The 18,439-nt window shown below is 41.1% G+C and overlaps 1 protein-coding gene across 2 annotated transcripts in view; it reads left to right on the top strand.

The window, feature by feature from the left end:
* The window catches only part of FRMD4B (FERM domain containing 4B), a 1,720,334-nt gene that overhangs the window by 51,814 nt on the left and 1,650,081 nt on the right, over positions 1 to 18,439 (top strand). The gene's annotated exons all lie outside the window — the stretch shown is intronic.

Genomic DNA, 18,439 nt, shown 5'->3' with positions numbered 1-18,439 from the left:
TAACTCGGGGTTATCATGAGAATCGGAAAAACTCTGAGGGTTTTTCTGAAGACTTTCATCTGACTATCATTGAAAGACATTCGGTAACCTTGAGATATATCTGGATGTTAGTTAAACGGACCAAAGACAGAAAGCCTGTCTGGAATGATTACTTCCTTATATCTCATTTGGTTGTGTACATTTGTCACTGGCCTCAGAAATGTGTGTGTGAATATCTAATGATTGTTCTTTCTCAAGGCCTTCACAACATTGGCCAAATCATAATCCTATGTAATGTAAATGATTTCAATCCGGCACTTCACCTAAGTCAACGCCTAGCGTGTAATGCACAACTGAAATCCTTATTTGTTAATTTGTGTCTAAAAGTTCTTTTATTCTGAACGATGTACCACTTATATCACCCCCCTCTCTTGGAACCCCCCCGGTCACACTGAACCAGGAATCAGGCTGGTTTGCAAAGTTAAAATATTTATTTATGTATTCACCACATTATCACACTATGTTTAATGGGCATACAATAATCACCAATGGGGTGATGTAACACTAAGCAATCTCTTTAATCACAAGGAGTAATAGTGAGCAAAACAATTCAGCACAGAAATAATACCCTTTGTGTGTGTGTTCAAATCAAATAGCAATGTGGTTACTATTTCCCCCTGCACACCCTCAACCCCCAATAGACAAAGTAAAGAGATAGAAGAAGAGAACAGGTTTTCAAGAATGCAGAATTCAAACAAAATGTCAATCCCAATTTCCCCCCAGCAAACACGAGAGAGAAACAGAATTGATTGGCAAGCTGTCAAAAATGTTTTTTAAAGTTATCTGAAAATGCAATGGGTAAAACACGAAATATGGTTTAAATGACTGAAATTGTTCAAATTCTAATGGAAGCCACTTTATATGGTTGCAGACAAACACTAGCAATGATTTGATAGTAAGAAGCAATGTGAAAACATAAAACTGAGGTTGGGTGCAATCAAAAGCTGTTTCACACTTGTACTATTTTACCTAATCATGATTGCGGGAAAACTATATGGAACGGTTTTTGGTTCTATGGAAATCTGAGAATATTAGCTGCACACAGCCATTTAAATTTTGTTTCTAGCATAAAATTTGAAGAAGTTATGGACATTTTAGTGGAGGTCGTTCTTTTTCAAATAGGCACAAAAATGGAAAACAGGAATGCACTTTAAAAAGACAAATGCAATTTCTTTACACTAGATTATGACTATAGAAAAAGAGAATGCCACACATGAATCTCCTTCAATCCTGGCCAGGGACCCTTCGTGTGATGGATGGATAATCAATTTCTTTCTGGGATTCAAATTATTTAATCACAACCCTAATGATTTATGAATTTAAATACAAATGAGAGACTTAACGCAAGACAGTTCTGACAATTCAAAGTATTCCTAACAAGATCTGGTTCAGAAGACAAAATAGGATGGATTTAGATAGGGATAAACTATGGATAGTACATATGCTAGTGACACAGTCCTATTCTATGGATACTCACTATATATGTTTGAACAGAACCATCAAGATTTCTGGTCCGTCAAGATCAGGGATTCTGCTCAGAAGTTCTGCTGGGCACACCGGAATGGACAGCATGTGCTCTGGTCTGCACGGCACAGCGCGACTGACATGGGTCTGCAATGGGTCTCTGGTCACAGCACAGCACGGCACAACTGGATTAGGTCTTTTGATTCTGGTAATAATTCTTTCAGAAGGAAAGCAGTTACAGCACAGTCCGGCTGTTTCTTTTATTCCCCTTAGGTTTCTGGGGTGAATTCTAGTTTCTGGGATTTGAAGGCATAGCTGAAAATGGTTCAGGTATAGAATGGGCCTTTCTGCTTGCCAGGTTTATGGAGTCTGGAGCAAGGAAGATGTCAAGTACTCGAACAGGGTGCTCCACCAGCAATTGGTTAGTGGGTGAATCTGTGTGTCTCACTCAGTCCTCAGCTGTCTCTATTTATGCTTATGATAAGGGGGTGTGTATGCTGGATTATCTTAAGCGTGCCCCATAGTCAGGCTATTGGCTAGAGTCTCCTCTCTCCCTTGATTGGAGGAGAAAACAGGGTGTCACCATGATGATGTGGTTTTATGAGTCAGAGAATCCTCCCCTTGGCTTTTGAACATAAAATCTACTTTTAGTACAATACATATTTACAAATGTGCACCCTTTCTAACAATAACATATATAGATTACATATTTTGTGGAGCAGATACTCTTCCAACCCCCGTCGCTGTAGGATCTTGGGTCTGCTTTTGACAGAATTCCGCCCTCTTTGTCCTGAACACAAGGTCCAATTTCGGAGCAAATCTCAACAAATGTGTGCATTGTACATGGGCATAAGCATGTGAAGTTTCATGCTTTTGACATAAATACATTTGGTATAAAAACATAATTTCCATTGTTACTTCCCAGAACATAGCACAGAGATCTGGCGCCTCTTAAAATGTGCAGCCAAAAATTTGATTCATAAGTCTGGGGTTTACATATTTTTCACAATTTTACACAGTAAATTATCAGTCTTTTAAAAAATGTACTTTTTTGTCCTTGTGAATCCACAAATGGTTGTCTGTCCCGGCCTCCTTCCTCTACTTGCAGCTCAGGAGCAATCTCCTCCCAGTTCCTTCAGGCAGAGGCCATTTACGATCCTTCCTAATTAGCATCTCCTTGAGCTGGAAGAAGTCCATTGTTCCCTTCCCACAGCATCCCAAATTCTCCCCCCACCGCTTAATCATCACATGGGTGTGAGTTCCTGGAGGAGAGAGAGGCCTGACCTTTGTGGGGGAATTTGTCATACTGATTTGGCTTTGAGTCAGGCTTAAATTCAAATGTCATTTTATTACATTTATATCTTGGTTTAAAATAAACTTGTAATTTCCAAGCAAGCAATTACAACACTTATTTCAGATTCTAAATCATGAGATTTAAATATTTACAACCTAGGTTACTCTCAATGACAGGTCACTTAAATTTCAAACATTAGATTTCAGTTGTATAAGTTTACAGTTTTAATGCAGGCTTTTGAAAAGTCATTCAGGCGGCTGAGGGTACTGGGCTCAGATTTTGACAGATCCCACAGGCAGGCACTTTGGCTGTGGATGTTTTTATGACAAATTCAGCTTTTCAGGATATTGAACTTTCACAACGATTTCTTGAATTCAGTAAATTGTGACACCCAGCACGAATATTGGATGTTTGTGGGTGTTTTGGACCGGCATTCTACAGTTTCAGCAAACAAGGAAAAAGGATTCAAATGCAAGATTTTGGATTCTTTTCAGCAAGCACTGCTTTTCCCTCTATGCTTCATTTTTACTTGTTGTGAAGCCCAGTGACATGTTTCAGGAGTGAGATCTCCGTTCCACCCCTGGCAACATACATTGTAGATTTGACAGCCATCTTTTTGTGCTTTGTAAAGCACAATTTTCCTAGGTTTTGGCACGCACAAGGATTTGTGGCCATTTTGATATTTCTGCACCACCAGGACACAGGGATGTCACAGGGCAGAGCATAAGTGGGTTAATACATCCCACTGTAAAAACACTGCACTTTAAGGATACCTTGGCCAGACAGAGCTGAGATGTTGGAGATGGACAGGTGGACTAGACTGCATACAAATTATACCATCCATGAACCTGAGACTCAGCCATCCAGTCCTTCTGTTAAGATATTTTGTTTATGTTCTAGTTTTTCATCACCTACTTGATATCACTAATTCAACATCTCCTTCTACACAAACCCAACCGAAAATTCTGGGACAAGAAACAGGTTGTGTTAGAAATCAAAATTGTTTTTCTTTTCAAAGAAAAGCACTTGAGAGGTGTTCCCCTAACTTTATGTCGAGGAAGTCACCAGAATGAAATATTGAACCATTTGTAACTAGTTTACAGAAACAAAAATTAGCTCTCCTGTTCAAATCTCACTAAAACCATGCGCACATGTATTCACACAATAGATCAATTAATTTAAATTCTGAATCTAATTCTAATAGAATAAACAACACAATCAGAGTCCATAATTACATCACAGTTTATGGGCCAGTGTTTTCAAATACTTCTCATAGCAACTTAAAAGACTTCATTCTCTCCACTACCAGTAGCAATTATAGGTATCAGTGAATGGTTGTATAGAAAAATTACATTAATGTAAAACACATTTGAAATAAAGTCCCTGTGAAAATGTGGTGCTGTGGTTTTCTAGCATATGCATGGATGTTTTATGAAACTGTTTTGAGTTCCATAATAGTCTTAAGGTATGTTTTTATGGACACTGTGCTATCAATTTAAAATCACAATGGCGGAGTTTATCAACTCAACATTGGAATATAGTTTTATGATTTTTTAATAAAGGAATAAATACCCCTCCCACTTCACTTTGCAGATCGAGTCTCCTCCTCCTGTAGGGTCCTCCACCTACTCTGCGATGTTATGAGTGAGGAGTAAATGTAATTTACTTTGGCATCACTTTGTATGGAAATAGAATTAGCATTGCTAAACTCCCCTTCATTCCCAATCTGTTCTTTTAAATATCTATGGTTTTCATTGGTAACACAATATCAATCAATCCTGGTGATGTGGAAATATGCACCCTTCCATAAAATCTGGTGTCAGACATTTGGTTGGCTTTGGATTTACAAAGAGCTGTGCCTTTTCCATGCAGAAATGTTATCCTTTCCCACGTAAAACAAATCTCGCTTGGTTTTGAATACAGTGAGAAAACACAGTTCCCACTTTACATGCTCAGGAATTACATTTGGAATGAGATCCCTGTAGTTGAAGTCCCTCCCAGTCCAACCCCTCCTGGGTTTAGCAGGTAAATGGGTATAGAGGGCTCAACTCTAATTACATTTGGGGATTTTCACACTCACATTTGAATAATTATTTAAGGCACAATGCCAGCAATGACCCTGAAGAGATGTCAAAGGAGATCCAAGTCAGCTAGCCCTCTTCTGGTCTCTTTGTCCCCTCTATGAGGAGACAGGAATGAGACACAGACACAGGGGGTTCATGGTATTGGCCATAAACCTTTATTAACAAATGCAAAGGGGGTTGGGAAATGTCTGTCCGTCCCTACACTAAGAGGTGCTTCCCTACCTCAAACAAAACTGAGGGTCTGTTGGATGTCAGAATGTCCAAAGCAAAACTTCCTGTGGCCAAAGTACTATTCTGCCCTCACATTCTGAAAATCAATTCTAGGGTGAAAAGGCAAAATGTCTTTGGCCTTGAGTAGTGCACACATGTTCAAAAGGAAATATGTAACTACAACACAAATGTCCCAGTAGGATAGAGTTCCTTGATCCACGGTGGTTCACTTCCCCTGGGATTCTCATCACTCTGCTTTAGATTTTCAAGAATATTAGTTATTTAAGAGTCTCTTGTTCAACAATATAACTGATACATAAAACAACTTGGCTGGTATTCTGTATCGTGATAGGATACCTGGTGTACTCTCCTGCTAGGTTTCTGCTCCTTTTCAATATGCTTTAACACAGCCTTTTCTGATCTTGATGTATTATTCACAGGATCTCTTTAGATTATATATTTCATGCACACCTGTTTAACTTGCCCTTGCCTGGTGCGTCTCCCTCCATGGGCTTTCTCACATGAACACACTTAAACTTGCATCCACCTGGTATACTCAGCTCCCAGGGTTTTCTTATATGAACACACTTGCAACTGACTGGTACACTCTTCTGCCAGGGCTTTCCTATGTTAACATACTTGCAACTTCCTGGTACAATCTCCTGCCAAGGCTTTCTTATATTACTTAAACATGCCAGGTTTGTTCTCTTACCAGGTCTTCTCTCTTGTGACTTCAATCTGCCTGATACCTACTCTTGCCAGGGCTTTTCTCACATACGTACTTTGCACATTCACAAACTTGACAGTCTCCTATCTTGGCTTCATTCGGACTCTATAAATAATATTCAATAGCACTTTGTTTCTTGTATATTGTATTTGTCGTTATATGCTTTTGGCATGCTTGCTAATGCGCCCCGTTATCCCTGGTTCACTTGGGTGGACCCACTGGTTCTTGATGGTGCGTGAAGAATCTTCTGTGGTATGCATGCAGTAGCTTTTTTGGTGTTCTGCTCCCTTCCACTGCCTCTGCACGCTGCAGCTTCTGTCTCTTGTGGCACCCACATGCCTTCTTGGTGTCCTTCCCAGCCCGAGCAGTGGGAAAGCTGCTCTACAGGCACTGCAGATGCTCTGGAGCACCTCTCCTGCTTAGAGTGTCCCGCATCATACCGTAGCATTCTGACAGCTTCCCTCGGGTCCCCTCGATAAGCCGGTTGGCTCCACAGACCTCTTTCCAGCACCGCAGTCCCTCATTCAAAACCGAGAGGTGGTGAGTTCTCTAACCAGCATCTGATTGTCAGGTCAGCTGCTACGCCGGTTTAAATCTCCTTGTATTATGTATGTTCTCGCAACAATTACTTGGCCTTCAGTAATCTGCATCTCATCTTTCTCGTCACAGTACTTCTGCATTTAGGAAAACTAGAGTCAGTTCTTGATAACTTGTTTGCAAAGTCTTGGACAGTTTTCTCAGTAATCTTGCAATGCACATCAGCTCTTTGTGCAAAGTATGGGAAAATGTTTTCAAGAGTCTCCCTAGGTGGGTAATAGGGCCATAAACAAGAAATATTGTGTACTGGCGCGTTACAAATGCCATATCATATCATATCATATAATAAAAACAAGGGGGATGTATGGGGTTTCTGCAAAGGGAAAAGTGGGATACCATGTCTCATCTGCTGATGTCATGCTATTCCCCTGAGGGTTGCCTCCCCCATTTGATCCGCCCTCATATAGCCTCCCCTAGGGCCAGGATCAGGCAGTGGCTGCCATCTCCAGGCCATAGGGTGAGAGGCTACCGCTGGGAAAGTAGTGATGACACCATCAGATTCATCACACCTCCCTCGAGGAAAGCAGGCCTTCCTTATGTAAATCTGCTTCAGACCTCCTCACTGATAAGGCCACATTAATTTCCAGATGTTATCCAAGATCAGTACTTATTTATTTGGAACATGTTTCTACTTATGTATTGGGAATAATTCCCTCACTATGCCATTGTTACATCACACTCTTTAATTGGTCTTGTCTTTCTATTGGCTTTCATAACAGTCACACACTCCCAGAGAATAGACTCCTTCATTTCATAGGTTGATCATATTTCTCAACATGTGACAGGGAGTCTCTGTATCCTCTGGACACTTTTTTATTCAAAATCATATTTTATTCCATATGTCATTGTAGCAACATGACACATCAAGGAAATATGGATTCCTGGGTTCCCGTGACCCTCATGAGTGCAGAGATGTGCAGTGTGAATTTGTATGATTATGTTTGCTAGAGTTATTAATAGTCATTGGGCCTCATTACGACCCAAGCGGTAAGTTACCGCCTGGGCCGTGACTTTACCACCATGGCGTAAACTACGTTTACGCCATGGTGGTTGGCGGACTTACCGCCCCATTCCGACCTTGGCGGGGCGGTAAGTCCCCAATCCCCATTTACCCTTCCCCATTCCCATTTTTGCCCCATAGGGCATAATGGGAGTGTGGAAGGCGTTAATTACGCCACCGTAAATTACGGTGGCGTAATTAACTCCATGGTCCCTTAGCGCCATGGATTTTAACACCTGCTAAAAGCAGGTGTAAAATCCGCCATGGCGCTAAGGGACCTCGTACTCAGGCGGTAAGGGTCGGCGCTGTTTACGCTGCCGTAAACCCCTTACCGCCTGGGTCGTAATGAGGCCCATTGTATTAATTATTAATAAACAGTATGTCGAGTTGGTTTCATTTTGTAGAGGTGAATCTCATGAGCTTTTGATTCTTTGTGAAATGGTCATGAATTTACATCAGAAATAGTGTTTTGGATCTGAAATGTAATTTAAAATATAAAGTATGCATCTTTGTTTTCGAGTTGTAGGTGTGAAGACATGCCTGGGCTTGCTTATAACTAAAGATTGACCTGAATCCACTGACATGGGTTTCTTTTGTTTGCAGAGCCTTTCATTGGCTCCAGCTGTAGAATGTTATTAGGCGGCCCAGTTCAGATTTCAGGTCTTAAGTGCAATTATCTTTCTTTGAAGCTGCGTCTGGCTTTCACATGCCAGGTTTCTATGTAAACAGTTTAGATTGTATCACCACAGAGTACTGCATTTGATGCTTATATGGAATGTTACATTTAAAGTCACAGGCCAGTACTCGGGCCTCAAGTATGTTTTTGCCTATGTAGTTCCATGTTAAGGTTCAGTTTGTGGCACAATCCTAGCTGTAGTCGAGTGCTATCCCTCAGGTGCACCCTTTACATGGTAATTGAAGAAAAGTACACCACATGAATGAAGAAAGGCATTATTTCAGCACCTCTCACTTTAGCTTTAGCCACTCCCCATTGTCTTTTATTGTCCCCTACACTTCCCAGTTACTTCTTGCTGCTAACAAAAAAAAAACATCTGGGCCACTTTCAACTAATTACTGACTACCTCAGATTAATATGGGGGAATAAAAAATCATTGTATGTGCAATGGGCATATCTATTTTCTAATTTTAAGATTAAAGCATACTTAGTGACCCACTATTCAGCACAGTATAATTATCAATGGGGCAGGTGTTTATTTGGCATAATTACTTGTTAGATCTGTCATTATTATCAATCTTCCTAAATATCTTCCTTCTCTAGCTCTTTGCTCATCCGCCTCCATCCGCCTCCAAATCCCTCAGGGTCAGTTGTTACACTAAGCACCAAGTTGGTTGTAGATCTCCTTCTTCGGCTGGGATCTTCCTCTGGAACAGCCTCCCGGCCTCCCTGAAACTTGAGGAGAACCATCTCCAGTTCCATAAGCACCTCAAGACCTTCCTCTTTGCTTCTGCTTTCTCTCCTCCTCTCCCTTACTGAAACTGCACTGGTCACCTGGCTACCCTCTGATCTCAGGCCCAGGTCCCCTCCTCAGCCAGCTGCACACATGCACTGCCTCCCAGGCTATTCCCGAACTTGGGGGCTGCTCATGTATCTCTACAGTCCCCCCACAGCTCTCAACACTTGATGTCTACACTTCCGTTGCACTTGCCACTTGCTGGCTGCACTTTTACCTATTGTTTTATTTATTTTATTTATTCCTATTGTTGATCCTATGTGTTGCACTACCCCTCCCCTTTTCCCCCATGCTTACCCTATCCCCCCTCTTGCGGGATCTCAATGTCACCTGGACTCGTAAGATCGTTGTCTTTGTCTACCCTCTGTTCCCCCTCCCTTGCCTTGTCTCGCCTTGAAACACTTGTGTATAGGCGCGTTATAAATGCTGTATCATATCATATTATATCAATCTCTTCTTTCATATTGAAAAAGCAATCCTTGCTATTGTGGCACAGCAATTCATATATTTACATATCTCGTTCCAAACTAAGGACAAGTTTCTTTGTCATAATACTCACATTCTGTCATTACTGTGCTCTAGTAAAACCCTGCCACGCTCACATTACTAGCTACTATTCATTCATTGTGTTGATCTGCACTTTGCTCTGGTATTACAAAGTATTGCACATGTGAGGGTAGGTCGACGTTTTAACTTAGAGAAACACCCAGAGATAACCAATGTATTGCATTTAGAGTTGTGAAAATTAGCCTGTGCATTGCACTTTGATAGCATTGTGTAGTTTAGCCTATACATTGAATATGGTAGAATGCAGCCGCCACATTGCAATCCAAGTAAAGGCAAAATGCAGCCTGATTTTGGATTACAGGTGGATGTAAAATTTAACCATTGTATTGAATCTAAGTGGGTGTTAATTGTAGCCTTTGCATTAATCTAGGTAATCATTAGAATGTAGCCAATGTATTGAATCTAAGTGCAACCAACCCACACTTATCTGCCATCATACACCACTCAAAAACATTTTGGACAGCACCTCTGCCATAAGAGGGGAGCTATTGTTCACAATTAAAATTCGATGTGTAGCTGCACACATAATGACTATCCCGCTCTTGCATACCCCCTGTAGACTGCCTCTCACCACCTATGCACATGCTGGCTCGACATGGGTGGCTAGCAGGGACTGGGCCACACCTTCATATCGTTGTGCTGGCCATTATGCCCACACACATACTAGAGCCTGGACTTTGGTCCCCCAAGGGCTTTCAACCTACAGCGCGTTGTGACCATACCAATGGTGAAAGGCGCTATACAAATGATGCAACACAATACAATATGACTAAGACATTTTTTTCAGACTTTCTGAATAAACAGAGGAATATGTACCAAAAACTAATTTATCATGAATGATAAATTAATGTCTTATTAAAGTAAAAACTATTTTGCTGTTTAATTTTTATAACAACAATAATAATATGATGGAATTTTGCACTATTTTCTATTATTATTTATTCATATTTGTTATGAGCAAATGTACAGGCAGAGGTGTCTTGGCAAAGTATTACCAGAACCAAAGAGAGCATAAACCAAAGAGAGCATAATCTGAAAGAACAAAAAAGCAACAAAGTCACTTGTGAGGGCAAATGCTTGTCCTCAATAAGGCAGAAGTAACTGAAGGGATCAGAGACAGCCTTGATAAAATGGAAAAGTGTCAGAGTTGTATTCCTGACAGTAGAACCTCCTGCTTCCTGATCAAGACATACACAAGTACAAAGGTTTCAAGAGTTTATCCATAGAGTCACATGATTCATGTAATTGAATGGACCGCTGTAGCGTTTCAGCTAAGAACATAGGCTTTACATAACAACCTACTTTGTAGGTCCAGCACAGAGCCATGTGTAGGATCCAAGCCTGGATAGGTAACCAATGCAAGTGGCAAAAGGGAAAGAGGAACAGGCTCACAGGGATCCTGTTTATAGAGCAGACATGCTGCCAGTCTCTTTAAACTCTAAAGTATGTGTATGGCATAGACAGGAAGACCAAATAGATTGTGTTGCATTAATACAACCTTGATGTCATGAGGGAATGAATATGGTAATGTTGGCTGTAATGCTTGCTGTAATGGAAAATAACCTAAACATCCTTCAGAGCAGTCTCACCTGAAAAACATTTTGATTGCTCTGTGGAAGAGATCTTTGGTGTGAGGAATCAAGGTTGTATATCTAAAATGTTCTCATGAGTAACTGGGTTGGGACAGGACACAATGCATGGGGCCAGAACTCTTCTGGCAAGCTATCAGAGGAGCTGTTGATGAGATGGAGCTTTGTTTTCTGATCATTTATTTCAGTATATTTAGATGCATCAAGTGAAAGATGGTCACCAGACAATGATTAAAATTTGGTGGCATGCTATTTCTATTTTCATCTAGCTGAACAATGATCTGAATTTCAGTCGCAATCCAAAAGTTAGATTGGGTCAGCCAGGGGAGACACGTAGAGGTTGAACAACAGCGATAATGTGTAACCTACATAGAAGCAGCCCATGATCCATTGTATCAAAGACCACATATTTATCTAACAAGGCCAAAGCCGTGACATCACTGTAATCTGCCAGTTTCCAAAGATGATCCAGAACACTGATGAATGTATTTTCCATGCCCATGGCAGGGCAGAAACCCACTTGTTGATGATGTAACAGCTCTTTCTCTTCAGTGAAAGCCTGTATCCGGAAACAACAGCTTTTTTCAAGTTGCTTCCCCAGGTAGGGCAATTGTGAAACTGGACAAAAATGTGATGAAGTGTTTGGATCATGCACAGGTTTCTTCAACAGGGGCCTCATTATTCTGACTTTTAATTTCTCATGAACGTAGCCCTGGATCAATGAAACATTTAGCAAATAAGACTTATTGGAAATGAGTGAAGGACTGAGCAGTATGCATTTCTTTGCAGGTAGAAGACCATGTGGTGAAAGATAAAAACTATTTTAATTTGAGGCCAAAATGCCAGACATTTTTAGGCCTTTTGCCTAGGGATAATCTTTTAAACTAGAACACAGAGCTTAGGGAAGTCGTGCAAGGAAATGTTCTACTGAGATGAGTGTGATGACTCTGATGATATCATCACTCCTTTCCCAAAGGTAGCTCTCCTCATATGGCCAGGGGACAGCAGCCGTTACCTGATCCTCCCCCTGTGGGTGGCAATTTGGGGCAGCATCACATGAGGGGAGATGGCCCTCAGCGGGAGGGACAGGCATCATCAGATGAGACATGACATCCCCCTTTCACTTTTAGGGATATCTCCTCCATTCCTCATTCCTTGATGGCATACTATAATAATCCCCTTTAACAACCCGCAAAGTCTGCTGACAGTATCCTTCCATATTGTGTAGCAAACAGAATGACAACGACTGAGACAAAAAAGAGGACTGCCCAAATGAAGATTACTAGGCTGAACCAAAAGGAGCAGTTAAGTGATTGGAAGAAGCTGATTGGCTCTGAGCAACTCCCTTGCTTCTAGTAGGAGTTTAAAGATGGAACAGCTGAGCGCAACGGGGAGATCCAACTGGCTAGCCATTACTGGGGAAGCCAAGCTGTTAAGCAGACACACGAGCAAGGAGATGCGGGACAAACCTCGAGAAGATTTCCTAGCTCGGGCTGGAAATTCAGGAAATGGTAAGCAAGGCAGATAAGCGGCACAAAGAAAGGGAGAGGCAGCATCTGGATCAGAGATGCATTCCCACAGGCAGGAGATACGCCAAAGCAGGACGCAAGGCAAAGGAGCTTCCCACAAGCAAGGGAAGACGGATTCACATGCAGACTGCACCATCTGCAGAGACGCGCCACCCGACACGGAGAGAGGGAGACAGAGCGGAAGCTCAGAAGGACCAAAGCGAGTCAGAGAAGCCAAGGGAGCCATCCTAAAGCTGGTGAGCCCACAGTGGAAGGTAAGGTCATGGGAGGGAGCTGGAGAAGGCATTCCTGGTCCCTAACTGGAATGAGAGGCAAATTCCCAATGACTTACATCACAAACTGATTTTCATAGTCCCAGCATTTACAGAGATTCAAATACACCAGTGATAAGAGGAATTTGGTGAAAAGCATATGTCCTCAGATCTTGAAAGTGGATGAACGTAGTGAGAGAACCTGGCAGGAGAGTATAGCAGGTGTTTTGCGAGTCTGGGACCCACACCCAAATTGTGTAAAGGAACTATATGAGAGAACCTGGCAGGGGAGTATACCAGGTGTTTTTATGAGTCTGGAACCCACACACAAGTTGTGGTATTTTGAAAAGAGAGAATCCCAAAGGAAGATTCATGCACTAAGGATTTTGAATTGCATTGAATGTGGAAAAGACCTGGGGAAGGGAGTCATTTCGCCTGGAATGAATTGCAACACCAAGAGGAGGGGGTTATCCTCTTCGGCTACAGAGAACATTTTTATTCTTTTGAATGATTGCTTTGGTGGTGAGAAACCTAGGGAAGGGAGCTATTCCCTGGTACTGTGAACATTATGAATTTGGAACTGTTGTTGGAGTTATATAATTGTGTTGAACATGAACATTTGTGCACTTGTCAAGCCAAACCATACCCTTAACATCTTAGAGTGACTTTTAGAATGAGTGGGCTAGGATTGGATTTCGGACAAAAGACATTTTTGCTTTGGACATCTTGACACATGACAGGCCTTTTGTTTTTGGCTGAGGTAGGGAAGTACCTCCTAGATTAGGGACAGTGAGGTATTTTTCAAACCTCTCCATTATTTAATAAAAGTTTATACCAATCACTATGAATCATCTGTGGCTGCGTCTCAGTCTTGATTCCTCACACATGCCAGTATTAATTGGCAGAGTTAAATATCTCTAACGAAGCAGGGGTAGAAGTATGAGCTGTAGGTTAATTCCAAAGTTCATTTACATGGGTAAATGCTTCTTTAGTTGAATCTTCTGCTATGTCACCTCTGCTTGAAAAACAACCCATTTATTCAGTTTGAATTGCATGTTTGTAATCTCTCAAAGCTGCTGCGAACCATTCTTCTTCTTTTCCATAGATGTGTGTTCAATTGTGTTCATATTTTCTTAAATGCTTAACTCAATTTTCAAGGCCATTGTTGTGCCATTGATTTCACCTAGGATATATGTATCGAATTTTAAGGGGCAATTTGATAATATATAGTTTTGAGATTCCTTAACGTTTGCAGCAACATCTTTCTCTTGAGTAATGTATGAAGGGGTTTGCCATGTTGTTTCAAAATTTACAGGAGGGAGTCAGTTTCTTCTGGGTTAGGGAATGATTTGGTAGAAGAATGGGTTGAAAACCAATGTCAAACTTTACTAATACATGGTCCAATCATCCTACCAGGTACTGCTTGAGAATTTTGAAAGGTGGCTGTGAAGGAAACTGATCCATTGAGCGGCCATGCGTATATGTGGGTGTAGTGATCAATGTGGTCATTCTGAATCTAGCAAAATGATCCTGGGGAAAGTTTACTGGATACATTTTGGGGGTATCAAACCAGATGTTAAAATCACTCAATAGTTTAAAATAATGATAATTAATCATAACATAAGTCATAGCATCGATAATACTGGCAATTGGGATTGGGATATATTTGATGAACAGTAATATCTATGAATGATGAATACAACATGCTGGTTTTGGTTATAGGTCATCAAACGGTTAAAATTGAGGACAATTGTATTTATTAAAAGGTGTTCCTTATGGATTAAAGAAAGACTGATGCCTCTGGAGTAGTGGTAGGTAGGGATAATTTTATACCCATTTGGAATGATGTATGTATGAAAGAATCATGGTCTGGGACACATTAAGTTAAAAGTATGACATGACATGCTTAGTAAACGTTTAACAGCCTACATTTTAATGTTGTCCGTCCAACGTTTAAAAAAAACGCTGATATTGGTTCCTTGCTTAGAGAAACTGGGTGTTATCTCCATTACTATACCTTTTTTTAGCGTCTCAGGTGATGTAAAAAGGTGGTGCACCAAATAGAGTGAGGATATTCTCAGGTGAGGGATTTGACCATGCAGCTGAATATCTAGGGAATTTATGCAGACACATTTAAAAGAAAATGTGTATCGCGCATGCAACAAACTGAATTGTACCCTGGTGCAGGTGGAAAGAAACATCACCACGTGATGATACCATCACCCATCATGTACCAATAGTAGCCTAAAATTGTTAACAGATTTATTTAAATAAGTGAGTTTTTAACTTTTTTCAAAATATTGCCAGGGATTCCGAGGTTACATGTCTTTTATAATGACACATCTTATGTAGAATTCACTTATACCGAAAACTTTTTGCCACTGCTAAAACCCCCGCCAAACGTTTCCCCACAAGATTTAACCCTTTATCCCACGCCCAAATACATTTTTGTTATGTTTTGTCATTGTAAAGGTTTTGGGATATGTGCATGTCTACATGTAAATTTTGTTATAATGACTGTATACCGGATTCCACTTTGCTTAGTTCCAGTGGAATGCTGATCCATAGTTTGGGTACAAATATTGAGAATATGCAATCTCCCCTAAAAACACATCTCGTTCATGGAATGGTCAGCAAATATTTGTCCTCTGATCTTAGAGACCATATTGGTTGGTATTGCATTAATTTCTCCTTCAAATATTAAGTTGCTAGCTTGTTCAAGTAATTGAATATAAGAAAACCAATTTTAAACTTAACATGGTCCTATACTGCTAGCCAGTGAATGAACCGGCGTAGGGCAGATATTGGGGTGGATTTTGTTACCCCAAACACTAATTCAACCGCTGCGTTCTGTTCTTTTTGTAACCGATAGATTTGTTTGGCAGGAGCCCCAGCTAGTAAGCTGTTGCAATAGTCCAGCTTTGAATTCACAAGCGCTCCTACCACTGTGGTGCGGTCCCTTTCAGGGACATAAGGAAGGGCCTGCCGCAGCATCTGCAGATTGAAAAGGGCTGCCTGCACTTTAGCTGAGACCTGTCCATCACACCCCGTATAATTTTGCCAAATACATCCCATGGTTTTCAGATTAGAGACATAATTCAGTTCTGAGCCCAGAAATGAAGGTGGAGAGGGGCTACCATTTTTTTTCTAACAGCTGTTTTGGTCCAAATACGATCACCTCAGCCTTAATTGGATTAAGTTGTAACCAATTGGAGGCCACCCATGCCCTGACTTCTTCCAGGCACCTGCCCACTCTGATGTGAATATCTTCTACATCATCAAGCCTGATGAACAACTAAGTATCATCACATAGGACTGAAAGCTAATATTAAATTTCTCAGGATATCCATCAATGGGCAGTGATACATGTTGAATAGGAGCGGTAATAGTGCGTATCCCTGTGGGGCCCCCACCGCTTGGAGAATTTTCGGCAGGAAGTTGCCCAGCTGCACCCATTGTGTTCGCCCATTCAAAACGGAAGCAAACCATTTAAGGGCACTCCCAGAAATATTTCTTATAGTTTTTAGACATTCCAGAAGAACATTATGGTCTACAGTATCGAAAGCTACGAATAGGTCGAGCATTTCGAGTAGGCAGTTTACCTTCTTCTCCCACTCGCAACAGCTCATCCCAAACCACAAGCAATGACATTTCTGTACCGAATTTAGGCCGAAATCATGATTGCAGAGGGTCTAGAAGGCGCTTTCTTTTGACATGTTCTTGGAACTGCGTAATGGCCACTTTTTCCAGTCAAGTAAAAATGCTAGGTGTTTATTTGGATTCTAGTCTCACTATGAGTAAACACATCAGTGCCCTATCATCATCCGCTGCATACACTGCCAAACTCATTGCACTGAGTCGACCCTTCCTCTCTCAACAAAACTGCATCACTCTCGCTAGAGCCCTTATACTTGCTAAGATTGATCACTGAAATATACTACTACTAGGTACCTCTAAAAAACCTAAACAAATTGCAACTACTGCAGAATAAAGCACTAAGAGCAGATACAGGCATGAAAGAGAATGAACATATATCTCAACACAGAAGACAGGCACATTGGCTTCCTATTCAAGCAATGATTCTCCACAAAACCCTTACACTCAAACATAAATGTGTCACGGGTAACGCACCCAACTATCTCAACAAAAGCATCAGCCGCAAAATCACTACCATAATGCTTAGATCCAACAATAACACTCTCCTTCACATCCCAAGTTTCAAGAATTCAAGAACAGGTAACTCCAGCTTCCCAATAGCAGCACCCAAAATCTTGAATTCTCTCCCAAACTACACTAGCAATGAGCCTTCAAGCCAAATTCAAGATACTCCTCAAAACCTGGCTATTTAACAAATATTAAATTGCCACAGTTACCTATTTGCTTAACAGCCGCCACTGCCCAACTCCAAACCCTCCTGTAGTCATCCACAGTGATGGCTACACCGTTTTGCACGGCACAACCTGTCCAGTGGAACTAAGACCAATACCCAAGAAACGAGCCTGCGTCCTGAACCTGCATTTTGTAACTGAGTTATCTGATTGCATATTTTCTTTTCTTCTATCACTTTGAAAACTTTGTCACTGTATTGTATCTGTAACTAAACCGTGATTATGTATAACTACTGTGTACCGTCAACTACCAAGATTGTTACCAACGATGTCTGTATAATTACGCCGTGATACCTCAGGGTTTGGGCGTACAACAAATGCAATAAATAAAATAAATGAAATAATTAAAAATTATTCCCAGCCAGGGAATGCCTGCAATAGGATGATAGTTCTACAGGATATCTGGATCCAAGTTTGGCTTTTTCAACAGAGGGGAGATTACAGAAAGTTTTAATTCCACCGTTGCCCTGGTTGAATGAATCATTTATAAAGTTAGTCACAAAGGAAGTTAGATCTAAAGTCATCCGCTTTGCCGCACAAGTGGGAAGAGGGAAACATTTGCCATTTGTGGGTTTGAGATCCGTTAGTAGAGTATGAATGTTCTCTTCTGACACTGGTTTGAAACCAAACAGTGGAATATTGGGGTTACTTCCTCCCTTCTGTAGGGTCCCCAAGTCTGAGATTTTGGGTATCCATTCCCTCCAAATCTCTGTGTAGTTTGATACTTTTCTGGACAATTTTAATCTTGTCCAGGAAGAAGTTGTTAAAAGTATTAGCTTGATCAACCTAGGGTTGCTTCCCAGGACATGTCCTATTTGGGCATACAAAGTTAGATAAGACTCTAAAGAATTCTCGTGTGTGGTTAGCTGCTACAGCCATCTTTCCTGCCAACAAATCTGACTTTGCTCTGAACATAGCTATTTTGTATCTTATATGTGCTGCCTTTGCCTTATTCACATATTCAGGCAATTTGGAAGACACTATGACCTTGATTTCTTACTATAGTCTGCCTGCCAGCCACCAGCCTAAGAACTCACCTGATTTACAGCTTGTGGGCCTCATCACGAGTTGGGCTGTAGCACTAAAATGCATCGGTAACAGTGTTACGGCGGAATTTAAGGGCTGGACCTATCACAAGTTGGCTGCTACTTTTTCTGGAGGTGAAAATCCCAATTAGCAACCTGTTTTCAGCAGTATTACCCCCGCGGCTGTGTTAGGGCATGTTATT

This window comes from Ambystoma mexicanum, chromosome 2p (genome assembly GCF_040938575.1).
Source record: "Ambystoma mexicanum isolate Mex_15411 chromosome 2p, UKY_AmexF1_1, whole genome shotgun sequence".
In the NCBI taxonomy this organism is placed as follows: Eukaryota; Metazoa; Chordata; class Amphibia; order Caudata; family Ambystomatidae; genus Ambystoma; species Ambystoma mexicanum.
The sequence above is the reverse complement of the archived record's forward strand: the minus strand, read 5'-3'. Positions and strand labels throughout refer to the sequence as shown.